Source organism: Muntiacus reevesi, chromosome 21 (genome assembly GCF_963930625.1).
Source record: "Muntiacus reevesi chromosome 21, mMunRee1.1, whole genome shotgun sequence".
Taxonomy (NCBI): Eukaryota; Metazoa; Chordata; class Mammalia; order Artiodactyla; family Cervidae; genus Muntiacus; species Muntiacus reevesi.
In genome coordinates, this window is record NC_089269.1 from 26,603,283 (window position 1) to 26,624,509 (window position 21,227).

Below are 21,227 nucleotides of genomic sequence, written 5' to 3' on the forward strand. Positions count from 1 at the left end.
AAAGGCAAAAATCTAGAAGCTAAATTAGAAAGAAAGAGAAGAGAAAAAAAAACCTCACTACTTATATAATGTGGGTAGATAATTCATATTCATTATGAATAATTATGCAAAATTAAAGTATAAATGTAGGCATGCTGCAATTAAATTTGCAAAATAACCAAAAGAAGACTAACATTTAAGCTATTAAGTATAAATAATAATAATAAAATAAAACTTTTAAACAGTTACTATGGGATAGGCACTGTCCTCCTTTGTGTTTAATCGATCAGTCATATCCAACTCTTTGTGATTCTTTTAGACTGTAGCCCACGAGGCTACCCTGTCCATGGGATTTTTCAGACAAGAATAATGGAGTGAGTTGCCATTTCCTCCTCTAGGGGTTCTTTCTGACCCAGAGATTGAACACGTGTCTCCACTGTCTCCTGCATTGCAGGCAGATTCTTTACCTGTTGAGCCAATGGGGAAGCCCTTATTTTTTTTTTTTTTTTTCTTTCTTAAATCAAGGAAGCAGTGTGACTGGAGAAACTTTTGAGCAATACGTCCTCTATCCATATTTAATTCATTTACTCTCAAAAGCAACTTTATGAAGTAGATACAGTGATTATATTCATGAGAGTTTAAATAACATGGATAAGGTCTTGGCTTTTCATGAACTTAAACTAGGTAGTTTGAGTTAATTTAACTTTTAGCCACATTTAAGATGTTCCCACACTGAATCTAATGTAAGTAAACTTGTTTAAATTGTAATTAGCTAACAATCAATGCAGACAATTGTAGGAGATGTCAATTTGATCTAGTAAACTTCTAGAGGTGTAAGGGCTTTCTTTGTGGCCACAGAGTCTGTCTCTTTCAGCTAAACATATATCTTTGGGGAGAAGACAAAGTCACTAATACTAAGAACAGAACCGGTCCATTCACAGGAGGTCTGTGGATACACCTACCACATTTCAACTTTCTTTTCTAGTGATACTAGCCTAGGTACAGGTGTCTATGGAAACAGTGGTTATTGATATACACATAACAGTAGAAATATTTGCTAACAACCATAATTCAGTTCAGTTCATTTCAGTTGCTCAGTCATGTCCGACTCTTTGTGATCCCATGAACCACAGCACACCAGGCCTCCCAGTTCATCACCAACTCCTGGAGTCCACCCAAACTCATGTCCATTGACTTGGTGATGCCATACAACCATCTCATCCTCTGTCATCCCCTTCTACTCCTGCCCTCAAAAATTCCCAGCATCAGGGTCTTTTCCCAGCATCAGGTCCAAAGGATTGGAGTTTCAGCTTCAACATCAGTCCTTCCAATGAACACCCAGGACTGACCTTCGTTAGAATGGACTGGTTGGATCTCCTTGCAGTTCAAAGGACTCTCAAGAGTATTCTCCAAAACCACAGTTCAAAAGCATAAATTCTTCTGTGCTAAGCTTTCTTTATAGTCCAACTCTCACATCCATACATGACCACTGAAAAAACCATAGTCTTGACTAGATAGAACTTTGTGGGCAAAGTAATGTCTCTGCTTTTTAATATGCTATCTAGGTTGGTCATAACTTTCCTTCCAAGGAGTAAGCGTCTTTAAATTTCATGGCTGTGAACACCATCTGCAGTGATTTTAGAGTCCCAAAAAATAAAGTCAGCAACTGTTTCCCCATCAATTTGTCTTGAAGTGATGAGATCGGATGTCATGATCTTAGTTTTCTGAATGTTAAACTTTAAGCCAACTTTTTCACTCTCCTCTTTCACTTTCATCAAGAGGCTTTTTAGTTCCTCTTCACTTTCTGCCATAAGGATGATGTCATCTGCATATCTGAGGTTATTGATATTTCTCCTGGCAATCTTGATTCCAGCTTGTGCTTCTTCCAGCCCAGCAGTTCTCGTGATGTATTCTGCATATAAGTTAAATAAGCAGGGTGACAATATACAATTTTGACATACTCCTTTTCCTATTTGGAACCAGTCTGTTGTTTCATGTCCAGTTCTAACTGTTGCTTCCTGACCTGCATACAGGTTTCTCAAGAGGCAATTCAGGTGGTCTGGTATGTCCATCTCTTTTGTAATTTTCCACAGTTTATTGTGACCCACACAATCAAAGACTATGGCATAGTCAATAAAGCAGAAATAGATGTTTTTTTCTGGAACTCTCTTGCTTTTTTGATGATCCAGCGGATGTTGGCAATTTGATCTCTGGTTCCTCTGCCTTTTCCCAAACCAGCTTGAAATCTAGAAGCTCACGGTTCATGTATTGCTGAAGACTGGCTTGGAAAATTTTGAGCTTTGCTTTACTAGCATGTGAAATGAGTTCAATTGTGCAGTAGTTTGAGCATTCTTTGGCATTGCCTTTCTTGGGATTGGGATGAAAACTGACCTTTTCCAGTCCTGTGGCCACTGCTGAGTATTCCAAATTTACTGACATATTGATTGCAGCACTTTCACAACATCATCTTTCAGGATTTGAAATAGCTCTACTGGAATTCGATCATCTTCACTAGCTTTGTTCATAGGTATGATTCCAAAGGCCCACTTGACTTCACCTTCCAGGATGCCTGGCTCTAGGTGAGTGTGAGTGATCACACCATCATGATTATCTGGGTCGTGAAGATCTTTTTTGTACAGTTCTTCTGTATATTCTTGCCACTTCTTTTTGATATATTCTGCTTCTGTTAGGTCCATACTATTTATATCCTTTATTGAGCCCATCTTTGCATGAAATATTCCCTTGGTATCTCTAATTTTCTTGAAGAGATCTATAGTCTTTCCTATCCTGTTGTTTTCTTCTATTTCTTTGCATTGATCACTGAGGAAGGCTTTCTTATTTCTCCTTGCTATTCTTTGGAACTCTGCATTCAAATGGGTATGTCTTTCCTTTTCTCCTTTGCTTTTCACTTATCTTCTTTCCACAGCTATCTGTAAGGCCTCCTCAGACAGCCATTTTTCCTTTTGGCATTTCTTTTTCTTGGGGATGGTCTTGATTCCTGTCTCCTGTACAATGTCACAAAGCTACCATATCGTGAACTCCCCAGGTCAGTAGGTGCCCAATATGCTACTGGAGAATAGTGGAGAAATAACTCCAGAAAGAATGAAGGAATGGAGCCAAAGCAAAAACAACACCCAGTTGTGGATGTGACTGGTGAGAGAAGCAAGGTCTGATGCTGTAAAGAGCAATATTGCATAGGAAACTCGAATGTTAGGTTCATGAATCAAGGCAAATTGGAAGTGGTCAAACAGGTGACAGCAAGAGTGAACATTGACATTCTAGGAATCAGCAAACTAAGATGGACTGGAATGCATGAATTTAACTCAGATGACCATTATATCTACTACTGTGGGCAAGAATCCCTTAGAAGAATGGAGTAGCCATCATAGTCAACGAAAGAGTCCAAAATGCAGTACTTGCATGCAATCTCAAAAACAACACAACGATCTCTGTTCGTTTTCAAGGCAAACCATTCGATATCATGCTAATCCAAGTCTATGCCCCGACCAGGAGCACTGAAGAAGCTGAAGTTGAATGGTTCTATGAAGACCTACAAGGCCTTCTAGAATTAACACCCCAAAAAGATGTCCTTTTCATTATAGGGGACTGGAATGTAAAAGTAGGAAGTCAAGAAACACCTGGAGTAACAGACAAATTTGGCCTTGGAGTACAGAATGAAACAGGTTAAAGGCTAATAGAGCTCTACCAAGAGAATACACTGGTCATAGGAAACACTCTCTTCCAACAGCACAAGGGAAGACTCTACACATGGACATCACCAGATGGTCAACACTGAAATCATATTGATATATTCTTTGCAGCCAAAGATGGAGAAGCTCTATACAGTCAGCAGAAACAAGACTAGGAGCTGGCTGTGGCTCAGATCATGAACTCCTTATTGCCAAATTCAGACTTAAATTGAAGAAAGTGGGGAAAACCACCAGACCATTCAGGTATGACCTAAATCAAATCCTTTATGACTATACAGTGGAAGTGAGAAATAGATTTAAGGGACTAAATCTGATAGACAGAGTAACCATAGATGGCATTTTATTTCAGTGATAGGAAATTTTCCAGATATTGTTTTATCAGAAACTTATGTGAAAAATGTAGATTGCCAATTTGCCGTGCATGATAGTATATGTTAGGCTTCTACCAGGATCCTATAAAACTTATAAGGCCACTTCAATGACTCCTAAAATCTCCTAAGAGAGGAAGCTGATTTGTGCCCCCTCAAGTCTTCAGAATTGGTGAAGAAACATAAAGAATGGGGAGACAAGGTAATAGCAATTAAAATCATCTCTGTGTATTGGCTAGGTCCCTATATGTAAGAATAACTATTTCATAGAGCTCCCAAAACAAACTGGCAGGAATGTGAGGCTTTCCTACATGTATATCTTAATTGTATTATAAACTATTGTCACTGTATATCCTACCTTATAGGTAATATGCAGACATTGGAAAACAAATACCAGTTGGAATGCCTATCATAGCCAGAGCTTTTAGGGCACTAGCCTCATTTTGAAATGAAGCCTTTGCATATGATAGATGATGAGCAAAGTTTATAACTCTATATGTAAGCCTTCTATAGCCTTTTCTCTGGTCTCTGTTCTAATTTCAGAATGTCCTTTCTATCTATACAGTGTAATTTTAAAACTTACAGATAAGCAGTGAGTTTTAGCTGTTCATCCCTCATTCAGTATCAAATTGTTCAATCCAATATCAAATGTGTGCCTGTGCTTCTCAAGAACTAAGTAATCCTGTGCCTCTGCAAGAAAGCTTCAGAGAATCTGTCTGTTCAAACTATTTCCATAACAGATTACAGTGCTATTTGCCTTTTCTGTCATGTTAATACTTGCACTAAAGGGGGTTAAAGAGTGAACATTTTAACAGGAATCAAGGCAGCACCACCAAATTATACTGTCATTCAATCTTCACCAAAACAAAATTCGAGTTCCACTTTAAAAGGTCCTTGATGAAGCAGTAGAAATTAGTTAAACATTGATTCTTGAGTAGGTATCTTTTTAATATTCTGTTTGATAAAACGAGAAACACACATATAGCATTTCTGATGCATACCAAAGTAAAACGATTGTCTCGAGGAAAACAATTTGGGAAATTGCTTGAAATATGAGCTAAACTAGCACCCTACTCCACCACCATGGAGTACCATTTTGCTTGGAGAACATCTGTAAAACAATGGGTATTTGGACTTGACAGCTACTTTCTCAAAGGACTGAGTGAATCCATCTATCACTTTAAAGAAAAAAATTCAACACATTTATGTCATGCTTTTGGAATTTGGGGAATTTTCTCTTGACATCAAGTTTTCCATTATTTAAAGGCTAACTATGAGGTTGGTGAAATAACTAATGTTATTCTATTTGATATTTTATAATTAAATCTACCAACACTATAATTCGATTAATCATTATTTTCCAAATGGCCAGTACATTGTGTCATTATAATATGATACATGGATATAACACCCATTCAACAAACAAAATATAGAAGTGGATTTTATTGGAACAGAATATGAAAAGTTCATCGATGTGTTTTCAAATTCCACATTGAAGCAAACTTTTAAGAAATTGCTGTTTGTACAGTTTTGATGTAATTGATGTAGTTTATTGCTGTCAATAGACAGCAAAATATCTTAAAAATTCATAGTTATCTGAAAATGATTATGAAAATATTATTCATCTTTCCAATTGCATATCTACATGAGGCCATATTTTCTTCAAATGCTTCAATTGAAACAGCACATTGAAATATATTGGTTGTGGAAAGTAATTTGAGAACCCGAATAGGATCTACTTAAACTGAAATTAAGGAAATTTGTCATAAAGAATTTTTTTTTGGTTTTGGAAAATACAGTAATGATTTATGTTAAAATATTATGTATTTTGCTGTTCTTTTAAATGAATTAATACTTTAGAATATTAATTTTAATTCTTAATGCAATTTGATATAGATATAAAACACAAATAGACATATAGATATAAATATAGGTACAGATATAGACATAGATGAGCTTCCCAAGTGGTAAAGAACCCGCCTTCAATGCAGCAGACATAAAAGATGCAGGTTCAATCCCTGGGTTGGGAAGATCCCCTAGAGAAGGTCAAGGCAATCCACTCCAGTATTCTTGCCTGGAGCATTCTGTGGACAGAGAAGCCTGGTGGTACAGAGGAACCCTACAGTTCATAGGGTCGCAAAGAGTCGAACACGACTGAAATGACTTAGCAAGCACATACATAAACATGGACATAGGCATAGGCTAGAAATAGATATGGTTTACACATAAGCTCTTTGGGATCCTCGATAATTTTGAGAGAGTAAAGGAGCCCTAAGATCAATTTGTTTGAGAAATGTGTGTTTGTTCTTCCATATATCCTGCCATAGCTCCCTCCCATAGCAGATTTACCTTTCTGTTCAAAATTAATTTACTGAGAGGCTTTCTAACTTAATGACATCACCACATTTGGCCTATTTTTTTTTTTTTTTTCCAGTGGGTTTTGTCATACATTGACACGAATCAGCCATAGAGTTACATGTATTCCCCATCCCGATCCCCGCTCCCACCTCCCTCTCCACCCGATTCCTCTGGGTCTTCCCAGCCCACCAGGCCCGAGCACTTGACTCATGCATCCCACCTGGGCTGGTGATCTGTTTCACCATAGATAATATACATGCTCTTCTTTCGAAACATCCCACCCTCACCTTCTCCCACAGAGTTCAAAAGTCTGTTCTGTACTTCTGTGTCTCTTTTTCTATTTTGCATAGAGGGTTACCGTTACCCTCTTTCTAAATTCCGTATATATGTGTTAGTATGCTGTACTGTTCTTTATCTTTCTGGCTTACTTCACTCTGTATAATGGGCTCCAGTTTCATCCATCTCATTAGAACGGATTCAAACGAATTCTTTTTAACGGCTGAGTATATTCCATGGTGTATATGTACCACAGCTTCCTTATCCATTCATCTGCTGATGGGCATCTAGGTTGCTTCCATGTCCTGGCTATTATAAACAGAGCTGCAATGAACACTGGGGTGCACGTGTCTCTTTCAGATCTGGTTTCCTCGGTGTGTATGCCCAGAAGTGGTATTGCACCTATTTTATTGCTCAGCATTGTATTTACACTATGCAGTATTTTATATTTGCCTTTAAACTTGTTTATTTTCTGTATCTCCCACTGGAATGTGAACTCCATTGGGTGAGAACTTCATTGGTTCACAATTGTATCTGCAGTGTCCAAACCAGAGCTCAGTAAATACCTGTCACATAAATGAATGAATAAAAATTAACAAAATGGCAACATTCTTTCAAATCTCTTGTCTTCCTATACCCAGCATATTTTTCCCATTTATATATTTATAACATTCAAAAGTGCAAAATATTTCATTACTTTCCTGTCAGTCAAATTCCTTAGCAAGACATTCAAAGCATTCCATGGCCCATATGAATCAATTCCTGTCTTCAATTTATATCTCTATCTTCACTGCCTCATAATATATGATTTAATCACTTTGAAATATATATATATATATGGTTATTGGCTATGTTTTCTAATGTTTATACAGTTTATTTGTTGTTCTTGTTGTTGTTTTTGTTTAGTCCCTAAGTAATGTCAGATATTTTTGTGATCCCACAGACTGTAGCCCACCTGGCTCCTCTCTCCAAAGGATTTACTAACCAAAAATATTGTAGTGGCTTGCCATTTCCATCTCCAGAGGATCTTCCTGATCTAGGAATTGGACCTGTGTCTCCCACAATGGGAGCAGATTTTTTATCATTGCATCACCTGTGAAGCCCTTTCTTCAGTATAAATAGCTACATTATACAGAGTAATGCAGTTACACTTTTTTTTTTCATTCAGCCCTTCAACTTTTTAATATGTAAATAGTACCATGTCTTTCTCCTGCTAAAATTTCTCCAGTGGTTTACAATTGTGCTTAGAATAGAAATAAAATTCTTTCCCAAAGTCTGCATCCAACTACATCATCTTGCCCTGACCTGACACTTTGACCTTAATTCATACTATGCTCCTCCAGGCTCATTGGCTCGAGCCATCCTGAACCTCTTCAGTTGTGGGGGTACGCAAAGCCTTTTACCACATCAATGACTTTGCTTTATTTTCCTTAACTCTTGAAATATTTGTTCCTAATACTGTACAGGAATTAGTGATCAAAACCAGCCCAAAGAAAAAGAGATGCAAGAAGGCAAAGTGGTTGTCTGAGGAGGCTTCACAAATAGCTGAGGAAAGAAAAGAAGTAAAAAGCAAGGGAGAAAGGGAAAGATATAGCCAACTGAATACAGACTTCCAGGGACTAGCAAGGAAAGATAAGAAGGCCTTCTTAAACAAACAATGCAAATATAGAGGGAAACAATAGAATGGGAAAGACTAGAGATCTCTTCAGGAAAATGGAGGTATCAAAGGAATATTTTATGCAAGGATGGGCACAATAAACAACAGAAGTTGTATGGATCTAACAGAAGCAGAAGAGATTAAGATAAGGTGGCAAGAATACATGGAATAACTGTACAAGAAAAATCTTAATGACTGGATAACCATGGTGGCGTGGTCACTTACCTAGAGACAGGCATCCTGGAATGTCAAGTCATGTGAGCCTTAGGAAGCATTACTGTAAACAAAGCTAGTGGAGGGGATGGAATTCCAACTGAGCTATTTAAAATTCTAAAAGATGATGCTGTTAAAGTGTTGCACTCAAAATATCATCAAATTTGGAAAACTCAGCAATGGCCACAGAAATGGAAAATGTCAGTTTTGATTCCAGGCCCAAAGAAGGGCAATGCAAAAGAACATTTTCAACATACAGTACAATTTCACTCATTTCACATGCTAGCATGGTAATGCTCAAAATCTTTCAAGCTAGGCTTCAGTGTACATGAACTGAGAATGTCCAGATATATAAACTGGGTTTAGAAAATGCAGACGACCCAGCAATCAAATTGCCAACATTTACAGGGTCATAGTGAATGCTAAGGAATTCCAGAAAAACATCTGTTTCTGCTTCCTTGACTATGCTCAAGCATTTAACTGTATGGATCATGAAAAATGGTGGAAAATTCTTAAAGAGAAAGGAATACCAGATCACATAACCTGGATCCTGAGAAATGTGTATGCAGGTCAAGAAGTAACAATTAAAACTGGACATGGAGCAACTGATTAGTTTCAGATTGGGAAAGGAGTACATCAAGGCTGTATATTGTCACCCTGTTTGTTCAACTTATATGCAGAGTACATCATATGAAATGTTGAGCTGGATGAATCACAAACTGGAACCAAGGTTGCTGGGAGAAACATCAACAAACTAATATATGCAGATGATACCACTGTAATGGTAGAAAGTGAAGAGGAACTACAGAACCTCTTGATGAGGGTGAAAGAGGAGAGTGGAAATGTTGGCTTAAAACTCCACTTTCAAAAAAATAAAATCATGATATCCGGTCCCATCACTTCATGCAAATAGAAGGGGAAAAATGGAAGCAGTGACAGATTCTATTTTCTTGGGCTCCAAAATCACTGAAGACAGTGACTGCAGTCATGAGATTAAAAGATGCTTGCTCCTAGGAAGGAAAACTATGCCAAATCTAGACAGCATTTTAAAAAGCAGAGACATCATTTGCCGACAAGAGTTCATAAAGTCAAAGCTATGGTTATTCCAACGGTCATGTACAGATATAAGAGTTGAACCATAAAGAAGGCTAAGCATCAAAAGAATTTATGCTTTTGAATTGTGGTACTGGAAAAGACTGTTGACAGTTTCCTGGACTGCAAGGAGATCAAACCAGTCAGTCCTAAAGAAAACAAGCCTGAATATTCATTGGAAGGACTGATGCTGAAGCTGAAGTTCCAAGAATTTTGCTACCTGCTGCAAAGAGCTAATTATAGAAAAGACCCTGATGCTGGGAAAGACTGAAGGTGAAAGAAGAAGCAGGTGACAGAGGATGAGATAGATAGCATCACTGACTCAATGGACATGAATTTGAGCAAACCCTGTAAAATAATGGATGACAGAGCAGCTTGGCAAGCTTCAGTCCATGGGGTTGCAAAGGGTCAGATATGACTTAGTGACTGAACAACAACAATATTCCTTTAAGATAAAAGAGATTCACAGATAACCCTGTTAAATTTTTTCTGAAAATATCCCCAATCAGGTGTTCAATCTCTCGCTTTCTAGAGTCGCTCAGTCATATCCGACTCTTGCAACCCCGTGGACTGTAGCCTGCCAGGCTCCTCTGTCCATGGTATTCTCTAGGCAAGAATACTGGAGTGGTGTGCCATTTCCTTCTCCAGGGAGTCTTCCCAACCCAGGAATTGAACCCAGGTCTCCTACATTGCAGGCAGATTCTTTACTAACTGAGCTATGAGGGAAGTCCCAATACATACTGCTAATTTTTATATATGTGAAAATATTATATATGTGAAAATATTATATATATTATAGCTGTGAATCACATATATATGAAAACATGCAAGAGAAAGAGGATAAAGTTGCTTACAAGTTAAACAATTTAGATAAATTTTATTCTGCTTTTCCAGTGATATATGCTATACTTACTTTTAAGGTGTATATGATATAGTTTTTAGAATAATTTTTATAGTTTTAAACCTACCAATACTTATGTTTAAGGACTCTAGTAGTGTTCTCCAAACTCATAAGATTTAAACAAGAAATATATGTGCATTCATATGTAAAGAAGCATTCCTGGTCTCCATGGTGCCAAACTTTTTCTCTCACCAACCACTGATGCTCACTATTATATATTTGAACCAAATGTATCTTTCAGGAACACATCGAAAAGGTCACATGTGCTAAGTACTCCCTGATAAGAACCTCAAGGTCCCTTTCGATCTGCTGTCATTTTCCACCTCTCACACTTTAGACTGGACTCAGGGACACTTTAGCACATCATCCTTAAGTGAAGGTTTTCTGTGGCACATGCCTGCCTATTGTTGTACCCTGAGAAGTCAGACTGTTGGTCACAACTGCTCTGGATTTTTTTACTGGTGAATTTTCTCTCTCACTTCCCCACCCTTAATGCAGGGAGAATTCAGATACTTATTTTCTTTATGTTAGGGAAATGTTCCCATTAGATATTCCATCCTTCCTTTTGACTTTGTCCCTTATAGTCTTTGAGGAGGGAAAATTCTACTTAAATCTCTATATAACTTTCTTTGTTTCATTGGGAAAACTATTTGATTCAACAATGTTCTAACTTTTATTTAAAATTAAATTTTCAGAATCAAGCTTAGATAGTCTTTCAAGAGTCTGTATCTAACACCTTCATTTCAAAATAGTGTCTTGCCACAATCTTAGAAACAAACAAGAAATCTTTCACAGAAAATCATGAAACAATGCTATTTTTTGTTCTATTTGGATCCATTTTCTTGGTAAAAGAATAAAGGCCAATGGTTCAGTGGGTGGAATGTCTTAATCAACTAGGAATAAGAATTACTGAGGATAAAATATATTGATCACTATATGAAAATAAAAGCATGCATTCACCAAGGAAAGCTTTAAATCTATAATTACAATATATAAAAATATGGCAATTTTAGAAAGAGCATCTTTTAATATTTGAAAATAATACAGAGATACAGAAAGAAAAATATTGAAAGTAATGTAAATTTTCACCAAATTAGAAATCTCTCATCTAAACAAAATAATAAAATGTTGTAGAAGTTTATATTATGTGAATATTTTTAAAATCTTAGACTTTTTATATTAAAAAATATGATGATTGTAATAAACCTCCAGTGAAAGTGATAGGAATCCATGTTTTGGAATTTCCTTTTTGTTGAAAGCAGAAAATCTCAAGCTTAATAATTTAATACAATTTTAAATATACACAGTTCCTTTTATAAATAAAAATACAAGGAAAGAAAAATATATGAATAAAAATAATAATCAGCAGTATAGCTTCTTATAATGCCATAAAGTGTGATGAATCTTTTTATCATCAAAATTTTATATATCGCTAACTGCTTTATAGCTAGTAAGAGATCACCATTATGAACAGTTATAAAACTTGTCACTTTTTAATGCAGACAGTTCATTTTTACAGAATCATCCATCAGATTTCTAGTTCTTCATAAAACTTATTCCTTGCCTTATGAATATTTCAGTTTTTGTGAACACTTATATGCCAATTATAAATGCAAATGTTTTAGACATTGAATGTTATATAAAATGGCACCCTATTAAAAAGTCATATTTCTTTAAGAGGTCTTGATATGCAATAGCAATAGCACAAATTGTTTATAAATTCAGTCACTAGTATGTCATCTATCATTTATTTGTATATGTGGCCATAGATTCTGTATATTTTCTCAGTCATGTACTATATATAGAATTATTTATTTGGAAATGTGAGTTTTTTGGCAAAAATTACTGTAAGCTGTAATTACTTTTACACATGCATATACTAATGTATCACTTAAATAGCCCCCAGAATAAAATAGAAAAAGCTCAATCTGTTTTCAAGTCTTATTTTAAAGACAATCTATCTGGTCCTCGTGGCCTGGAGTAGAATTTCTCAAAGAAGATTTTATCACCAAAATTACCTGGATTGTTTGTTAAAAACAATCAATTTTTTGTGTTATCTTAGACCTACTAAACAAAAATCTCAAATGGAAAAAATCAGAATCTAAGAATATACATTTTATAGTGATTTTACTTATTCTTATATAGAACAAAATTAAGTACTATTACTCTAGAGGATAATATAACATAGTCCTTGGTATAGTAAACAAATCTTTTTATTCAGTCTCCAGCCTACTTTCATCAAATCAATTTCATATCTCAATGTACCAACTACACAATTTTACACAAGTTATAATATTCCATAACTGTCACCATTCAACAAATGTTCATGTTTTGCCCAAACTGCTCATGTTTCTTTGGAAAGTGACTAAACAATGTTCTCGGCAGCAAAGTGAAGATGAGTATCTTTGCCTCTTAATTGCATGCTTTGTAATATGTCTACTTTCTAAGTAATTAAAAATATAAAAATGATATATGGAGCATTGGATGATATTCAGAGAAAGCCTCTATCCATACTTTTGAGAAATTTTGTTTCAGACCTAATTAAAAACTGGAAAGCTTTCATTTAATGCATTTAAGAAGAGCGTGCTGAAATACATTAAAACTAGATGTCAGTTGTACCTGTGAACATGTTATTTCTCTGCATTTTAAACCATAACACAACATTAATTTATAAATCTTTACTTTATTCTGACTTTATAATTTTACATTGATCTATATGAACTAACCCTGGAATAAGATCCTTTAATTTTCAAATACATTCAAGAATATTTGGTTGAATAGACTCAATAAAATTTTCAAAAGTTACAGATTGTAAATGAAAATTTCATTAAATAAAATTAAAGTGTTATTAATTAATTATATAAACAGGAATTAAAATAGGATTAATTTTAATGGAATCATTGACATTAAGAGTATTTGAATATTTTTTCAAAGATTTTGGTTATAATCTTTCACTGTTAAGCAAAATACTGTCTTGTCAAAAAATACTTTTTCAATAGTTTCTACATTTATTTTAAGGTAAATTTTATGTGACCGTAAGTGATTGACTGCATGCATGGGAAGTTTTCACACTCACAAAGACAATTCCACGAACCCAACGAATCTTCTTTGCTAGAATACTCTTCAATATGCAATTTCACATCAGGAATTTGTCATTTTGGTCAAAATAATGTCAGAGCCTGGTGGACAATTTCAAAAATTCACTAATATGTGTGGACAAAAATATCATTATTAAGTTTTTACTTATGAAGTTGGACAAAAGAATCTGAAGGAAGCATTTGGGGCCACGAAGTAGAGGATTGGTAATTTGAATAATGATGAAAGTGATCAGGCCATGAAAAGTAAAGGCACTTGCAGCTCTTTGGGGACAGAGGAAATCTGGGGATAGAGAAAGCACCAAAAAAGTACTTCAAAATATTTTTTGCTTAGTGTTAGCCTAGATTGTGGACATGGATACTTATCTGCCATATTATGGAACCATTTTTACATTCAAATGAATAGAAAACCATTGACAGTTTTTAAGCAAATGGATAATCCTACTGGATTTGTATTTTAAAGTCACCAATCGGATTTCAGTGAGAAAAACTTTTTGACTATGTTTTAGAGTGTGTGTGGTTAACCCATTTAGGGAAATACAGAACTGGTTCTGATCAGTTCAGTTCAGTTCAGTCACTCAGTTGTGTTTGACTCTTTGCGACCTCGTGGACAGCAGCACACCAGTCTTCCCTATCCATCATCAACTCCCGGAGCCTACTCAAGCTCACGTCCACTGAGTTGGTGATGCCATTCAACCATCTCATCCTCTGTCGTCCCCTTCTCCTCCCACCTTCAGTCCTTCCCAGCATCAGGGTCTTATCTAATGAGTCAGTTCTTCGCATCAGGTGGCCAAAGTATTGAAGTTTCAGCTTCAACATCAGTCCTTCAAATGAATATTGAGGACTGATTTCCTTTCGGATATACTGGTTTGATCTCCTTGCAGTCCAAGGGACTCTCAAGAGTTTTCTCCAACACCACAGTTCAAAAATATCAATATCTTTCTTTATAATCTAACTCTTACACCCATACATGACTGCTGGAAAAACCATAGCTTTGACTAGATGGACCTTTGTTGACAAAGTAATGTCTCTGCTTTTTAATATGCTGTCTAGGTTGATCACAGCTTTTCTTCCAAGGTAGAATGAATAATGATGATGAGTACTAGACAAAGAGGAGTCATAATATACAAGACTTCATTGTATCTCTGAAGTGGAACAAAGAGGATTCAATAGGCTATCAAGAGTGCTTATTTTTACTAGAAAAAATTACTTGAAAAATTCATATAAAAGCAATATATCTTCTAATGGTACACTATGTATTTTTGAAAAAGTTATTTTCCAGGAATGAAATTACCACATTGATTTTTCTTCTGGATATCTTAAGCCTACTGAATCATTAAGCCATTCTAAACTAATTGAATGTCAAAGTATGACAAGCTATCTGGAAAGATATTTTTTAAAAATACAAAAATACACTAAAAACCAATGGCACAATCAAGTCAACGCTATTTACTTCCTGGTAGTAGTCTATCCATTTAAAAAGAAGTTTTGACCAAACCTCTCAAAGTTTATTTTTCCCAGTGATTATTAAGTGCAGCCAAGGCTGTCATCCACTGCCTTATAAAATAAAACACATTTAATTAAAAAGAAAACATAGCCTACAAACTATATGTCTATATTACGTAGATATTTGCTGTTGTTTAGTGACTAAGTCATGTCTGACTCTTTGTGACCCCATGGACTGTAGCATGCCAGACTCCTCTGTCCTTCACTATCTCCCAGAGTTTCAAAGAGTCTGATAGAGTAGGGCATAAAAAAGGAATTAAGAAAAAACACAGATTCCAATGTAATGTGCATCCTTATTTCTTTGCAGATTCACACTTACTGGAAGGGATGGATAATGTCTTTAATATGAATACAGAAATGTACTGGAACAGATGAAAGACACTTAGATTTCTAAATTATTTAAGTTTTTAAACATCACCAGGGAAATCAAATGTGCAAAAAGTCCTAAGAATTCAACATGATAGGAAATTTTTATGGCTAGTAAAACCATTTGTTTTTTAAAATCTTCATAACAAATTTTCTGTGAGCTTAAAAATTCTCTGTGAGTGTAAAAGTCCATAACATATAGGACTTATCAGTAAAGTGGGTAATTTGCTTTAATTTCTACCCGAAATTTTGACTTGCAATATGGTTATAATTTTGAGTAATCTTTATTCATCTGTTATGAGTTGAATAGTATCCTCCAAGAAACATGTTGAAGTCTTAATCTGCAGTACCTCAGAATCTGACTTTATTTGGAAATAGGATCTTTACAAAGGTAATCAAGTTTAGATAACTAGGGTGAACTCTAAGCCAACATGACAGATGTCCTTATGAAAAAGGAAATTTGGACACAAAGATAGACCCGAACAAAGGGAAGACTATGTGGAGAGATACAGGGGAAGTATTATGTGAAAATGAAGGCGGAGACTGGAGAAGCAAATCTATAAAACAAGGAAAGCCAAAGATTGCTGCAAACCACAAGGCTAGGAGAGAAGCAAGCAATAGATATCTGGTTTGGGATTTTTAATTTCTTTATTTTTAATTGGAGGATAATTGCTTTATAATACTGTGTTGGTTTCTACCATATACCAGCGTGAATCAGCCAGAGGTATACACATCTCCCCTCTCTCTTGAACCTCCCTCCCATTTCTTACTCCATCCCACTCCTCTAGGTTGTCACAGAGCACTAGGTTTTTAAGACACACACTTATTGGTATTTTATCATAGCAAACCTAGGAAATTAACACATGCTACTCAGATAAACAGATTTTCTTCAGAATAGTGAGTAAATATATTTTTTCTGAATATTGACAGACTAAAGAAACAATTCCCTTCCCTAATATCCTAGTAATATTTCATACTAACTGAACCTCATTGTTTAAAATATTATTAACTATATAAATTATTAACAAAATATAGCCATCCTGGCCACCATTCAAAGTCTTAAGCATAAAAGTACTTAGCATAGCAGAAAAAGTAAAATATAATACTCTCAATTTACTTAGTACTAGAAAATTATGTTAAAATCAAGCTTGTTCAAGCTAGCATACATATTTTTAATCCTTTGAATTTAAGATCTCTATCTAAGTCATTTTCGAATCTTTGTCTCAAACTAGCACTACATCTCATATAATATTTAACAAATAGTTGTTACATATATCAAAGAAGAAATACAAAGAAGGATAAACACATGTTGTCATTAAGTTTTGAAAAGTAGACTAAGATACAGTTTAAATCTCTCTTTTTTATTGAAGTATGACTGATTTGCAATGTTGTGTTGGCTTCTGGTGTACAACAAAGTGATTCAGTTACATGTATGTATACATATTATTTTTCATGTTCTTTTCCATCATAGTTTAGCACAGAATATTGAATATAGCTCCCTGTGTTTAATGTTTTATATATTTATCTATTTTATAGATAGTAGTTGCATCTGCTAATCCCAAACTCCAAACTTATCCATCATCCATCACTCTATTTTTAATTATAAAAGAAACAGATACATAAAGCAAATGTGTAAGTTACTGTTTCTGTAGAAGTGGTAGTAATCCCCTTGAAATAAGTATTTTCAAGTATGCCCCTTGAAAATAAGTCAGAAGATTCCTTTACAAATAACCAGTGTATTCTTTAGAATCTGCTCCCCAACTTCTCTTGCAGCTCCTATGCTTATATAATATATATATATATATATATATATATATATACATACACATGCACATATATATATATTGCACATAGGATCAAGTAATAAAAACTCTTAGCCAAAGATTTGGGTCACCTAATGAAAAAATAAAGGAATTATATCTTAAAGAAACTTGAAGACCCAGCCAGAAAAATCAGAAAGAGCATGGAGGGTAAGCATGGGATTAGTTTCTGAGGGTTATTTGATCAAAGGAAGGAATTCAAAAGCAAAATATAATAAAGAAAAAATTTCAAGAGCTCTATCTCTTGATACAGGATATAAAACTCTGTCAAGAACTCCAGGAGGTGATGTAAACTTGCTTCTAGTGTGTCTCTTAGGAGTGAGGAAGCATGATGATCCCATGCTAAATAGAAGTTCAAGAATTGTCATGATGGAAAGAAGAACCTGTTAAAAGGATCAGAAGAGTAGGAAGACTAGAGTTGATATACTCTGTCAGCCTGGAAAGCCATGAAGTGATACTGTCTCACAGATGGTCTGGAGGACTATCACCAACATCATAAACATCACTGAGAGGCATGGTGTTTGTTCTCTGCACACCAGGGATGATGGTAGGAGAGATGGTTACACAATTTATCTGCTGATAGCACTGGGGATAGACATTAGGACCCCAGAAAAATGAGACCAAATGGCAGCAGTTAGAAACCAGCTGAATAAAACTCTAATGAAGTCTGAGGGGTGGTCAAGAGGCTTTATAATGAAGAGTTATGGAGCTGTTGACCAGAAACATGTCCAGATGTACAAAATAGCTTGGCATCCAGTAAAAGGGAATGGGCAACAGACTGACAGGATTTGCCCTGGTAAAAAGCTACAGTCTCTTCCCTAGTTTTCAGATCTGGGCAGGTTTTTGACCTGGAACCCCATGTCTGGGGAAGAGGCCAAGTCCGTAAGAGGATGGACATCAGAGTAGATGTGTGTGTACATGGAAACAATTATTCTAAATATACCCAAAGTGAAATTCCACCATTTACTCAAGGAATTATATACTTTATATGTAAAAGGAATAGCCAGACATTTTGAGGTTGATTGTCCTGACTGACACTGATATTCAGAGACCACAAAGGATAATGACAGCAACCTGTTTAAAGCTGCCAGCATTGATTCTGACAGAGATAAACACATTCATCAGATACAGGTCAGGTTTTTCCACTCACAGTCCATAACCAGCGTCAGTACCAAAGGGCTTATGGAGTATTTGATCTTTCAGCATGAGATTCCAAACAGTATCATCTCAGAGAAAAGGACTCACTTTAAGCAGGGTGCATGACCCAGGCATTCACTCCTTCTTGGGAAGGGTAAAGTTACTGAATTCTAACAATCTGTTGTGTTTGCTGATAAACTCTAAAATTTCACAAGGAATTTAGGAAATATCTTGTTGTACATAAATATGAAAGTAGGACTTCACTGGTAGCTCAGAAATAAATAATCTGCCTGCAGTGCAGGAGACCTGGTTCAATTCTAGCTTGGGAATGTCCCTTGGAGAAGGAAATGACAACTTGCTCCATTTTTCTTGCCTGGAAAGTTCCATGGCACAGGACCCTGGTGGGCTACAGTCCATGGGGTCGCAAAAGAGTTGGGCATGACTTAGCAACCTAACAACAACAACAATAGAATTCATATCATATTTCACTAAGCACCATAGAATGACTTGTACGTTTTGAGTAAGACTGAAAATGGACTCCAGCACACACTTTGAAATGAGCTGCTTAATGTTTTTCAAGCTATGGGTGAGCCTGTTGGTTTTGCTTGATTCTACGTATTTGTATGTATTTCCTGCTTAGACTTGTATGTTCTCACTTTCTGTGTCCCCCGATTCCATGTTATGAACAGCATTGAGTTGAGCTTACTCACACATAACATGAGGTCAGGTTGGACCCAACTGTCCATATAGACAGCCATTCATGGCCTCCCCAACACTCCTCCACTTGGTTTCACCACTTGACAATAAAACTTAAACTGAAAAAATTCTGTTGAATCACAAGAAATGGTACAAAAGTTTAAGAGATGCTGAAAATTAATTCAGAATATTTATATCTATCTCATAGGAGAGTTTCCCAGGTGGCACCGTGGTAAAGAATCTGCTTGCCAATACAGGAGATGCAAGAGACCCAGGTTTGATCCCTGGGTCAGGAAGATACCCTGGAAGATGAAATGGCAACCCATTTCAGTATTCTTACCTGAAAAATTCCATGACAGAGGAGCCTGGCAGGCTACAGTCCATGGGGCTGCAAAGAACTGGACACAACTGAGCGTGTGTGTGTGCACGCACGCACGCACACACACACACACACACACACATCTAATAGGAATTTCAAAGAAAGAGAAAAAAATAATAGAAGAAAATTTCCCAAGGATGGATAAAAGCTGAGAAGATTATTATTAGAGTAAGATGGTTGCCTAGATTCAGTCCTACAAGATTTCACAATAATAAAAAGCAAAGGAAAAAAAGCCCCTGTTTACCCACCTCTTAAGACCTCCTAGAGACAAGAAATAAGAAAAAAAGAAAGGACATTAATTACTCGGCCATGAATATGGAAAAAAAAAAAAAACCACATGATCATATGTTCAGTTCAGTTCAGTCGCTCAGTCATGTCCGACTCTTTGCGACCCCATGAATCGCAGCATGCCAGGCCTCTCTGTCCATCACCAACTCCCAGAGTTTACTCAAACTCATATCCATTGAGTGAGTGATGCCATCCAGCCATCTCATCCGCTGTCATCCCCTTCTCCTCCTGCCCCCAATCCCTTCCAGCATCAGGGTCTTTTCCAATGAGTCAACTCTTCTCATGAGGTGATCGTATATGGTATGTGCCAAATGTTTATCAGTTCTAAATCCTAGGAGTTGATAGAACAATGTCTTTAAATTATTAGCAAAATAATTTTGAGTCTATAATTTAACGGCAAAATGAATATTTTTGGGCGGAAGCAGATTATAGATACATAGAATTTTAAAGTATTTTTAAAAAATCACTTGATAGTAAGTACCGGAAAATGTAAACAGACAAAAGTAAAAAGGAAATGTGAGATAGGAAACAATGAAAGTAATCCAAGAGTGAAGAAAAAAAGAGAGAAAAAGCCCAGGGTGAAAACTGTGGTGTGGTCTTAAAAATCAACCAAATGCAGAATAGGAAGTCAAAGGAGCCTAAGAACCTCTTGAACAATAATGTGGATTTTATTATTCAAATTGTATGATTAATAAGGAAATGGCAGTACTTAGTGAATGGAGAGGAAAGCAATTGAGAAAAAAAAAAGCTAAACGCAATAAGTCATGATTCAAATACAAAATAAAATATGAAGTGTTTTTGAGTAACTAGAGGAGTAAATCAAAGAAAAAAGAATTGATTTTTTAATACTCTTCAGTTACCCTACATTTACTGGCATTTTTCTTTCAATAAGTCTGTTCACAGCTCTTGACAGCACAGAATCAAAGGTATGGTTCACTGTTGTTGCTTGTAACAGATTACCACAAATTAAAGCTTACTTGTAATTCATTATAAGCAACTACAGGAAATTAATACATTTTCCTGTGCCTTAAACAACAGATTTAAAGCAACGGGCATGTAATTTAAAACAACAGATATATACTCCATCACAGTTATAGAGGCCAGACAGAGGTCTTGAACCAAGATGTTGAGAGGGTCACACTCCCTCTAAAGGCTCCAGGGTAGAATCCTTCCTCACTTCCTCCAGTTTCTTGTGGTCACTGGCATTCCTTGACTTATAGCTGCCTCACTAGGATCCTTGCTTCTGTCTTCACCATAGTCTTCCCTCTGTGTGTGTCTATATAACTTATTGATAAATCCTTCTGCCTCTCTTTAATAAGGATACTTATAGCTGTATTTGGGCTTCCCGGGTGAAGCTATTGGTGAAGAACGCTCCTGCCAATGCAG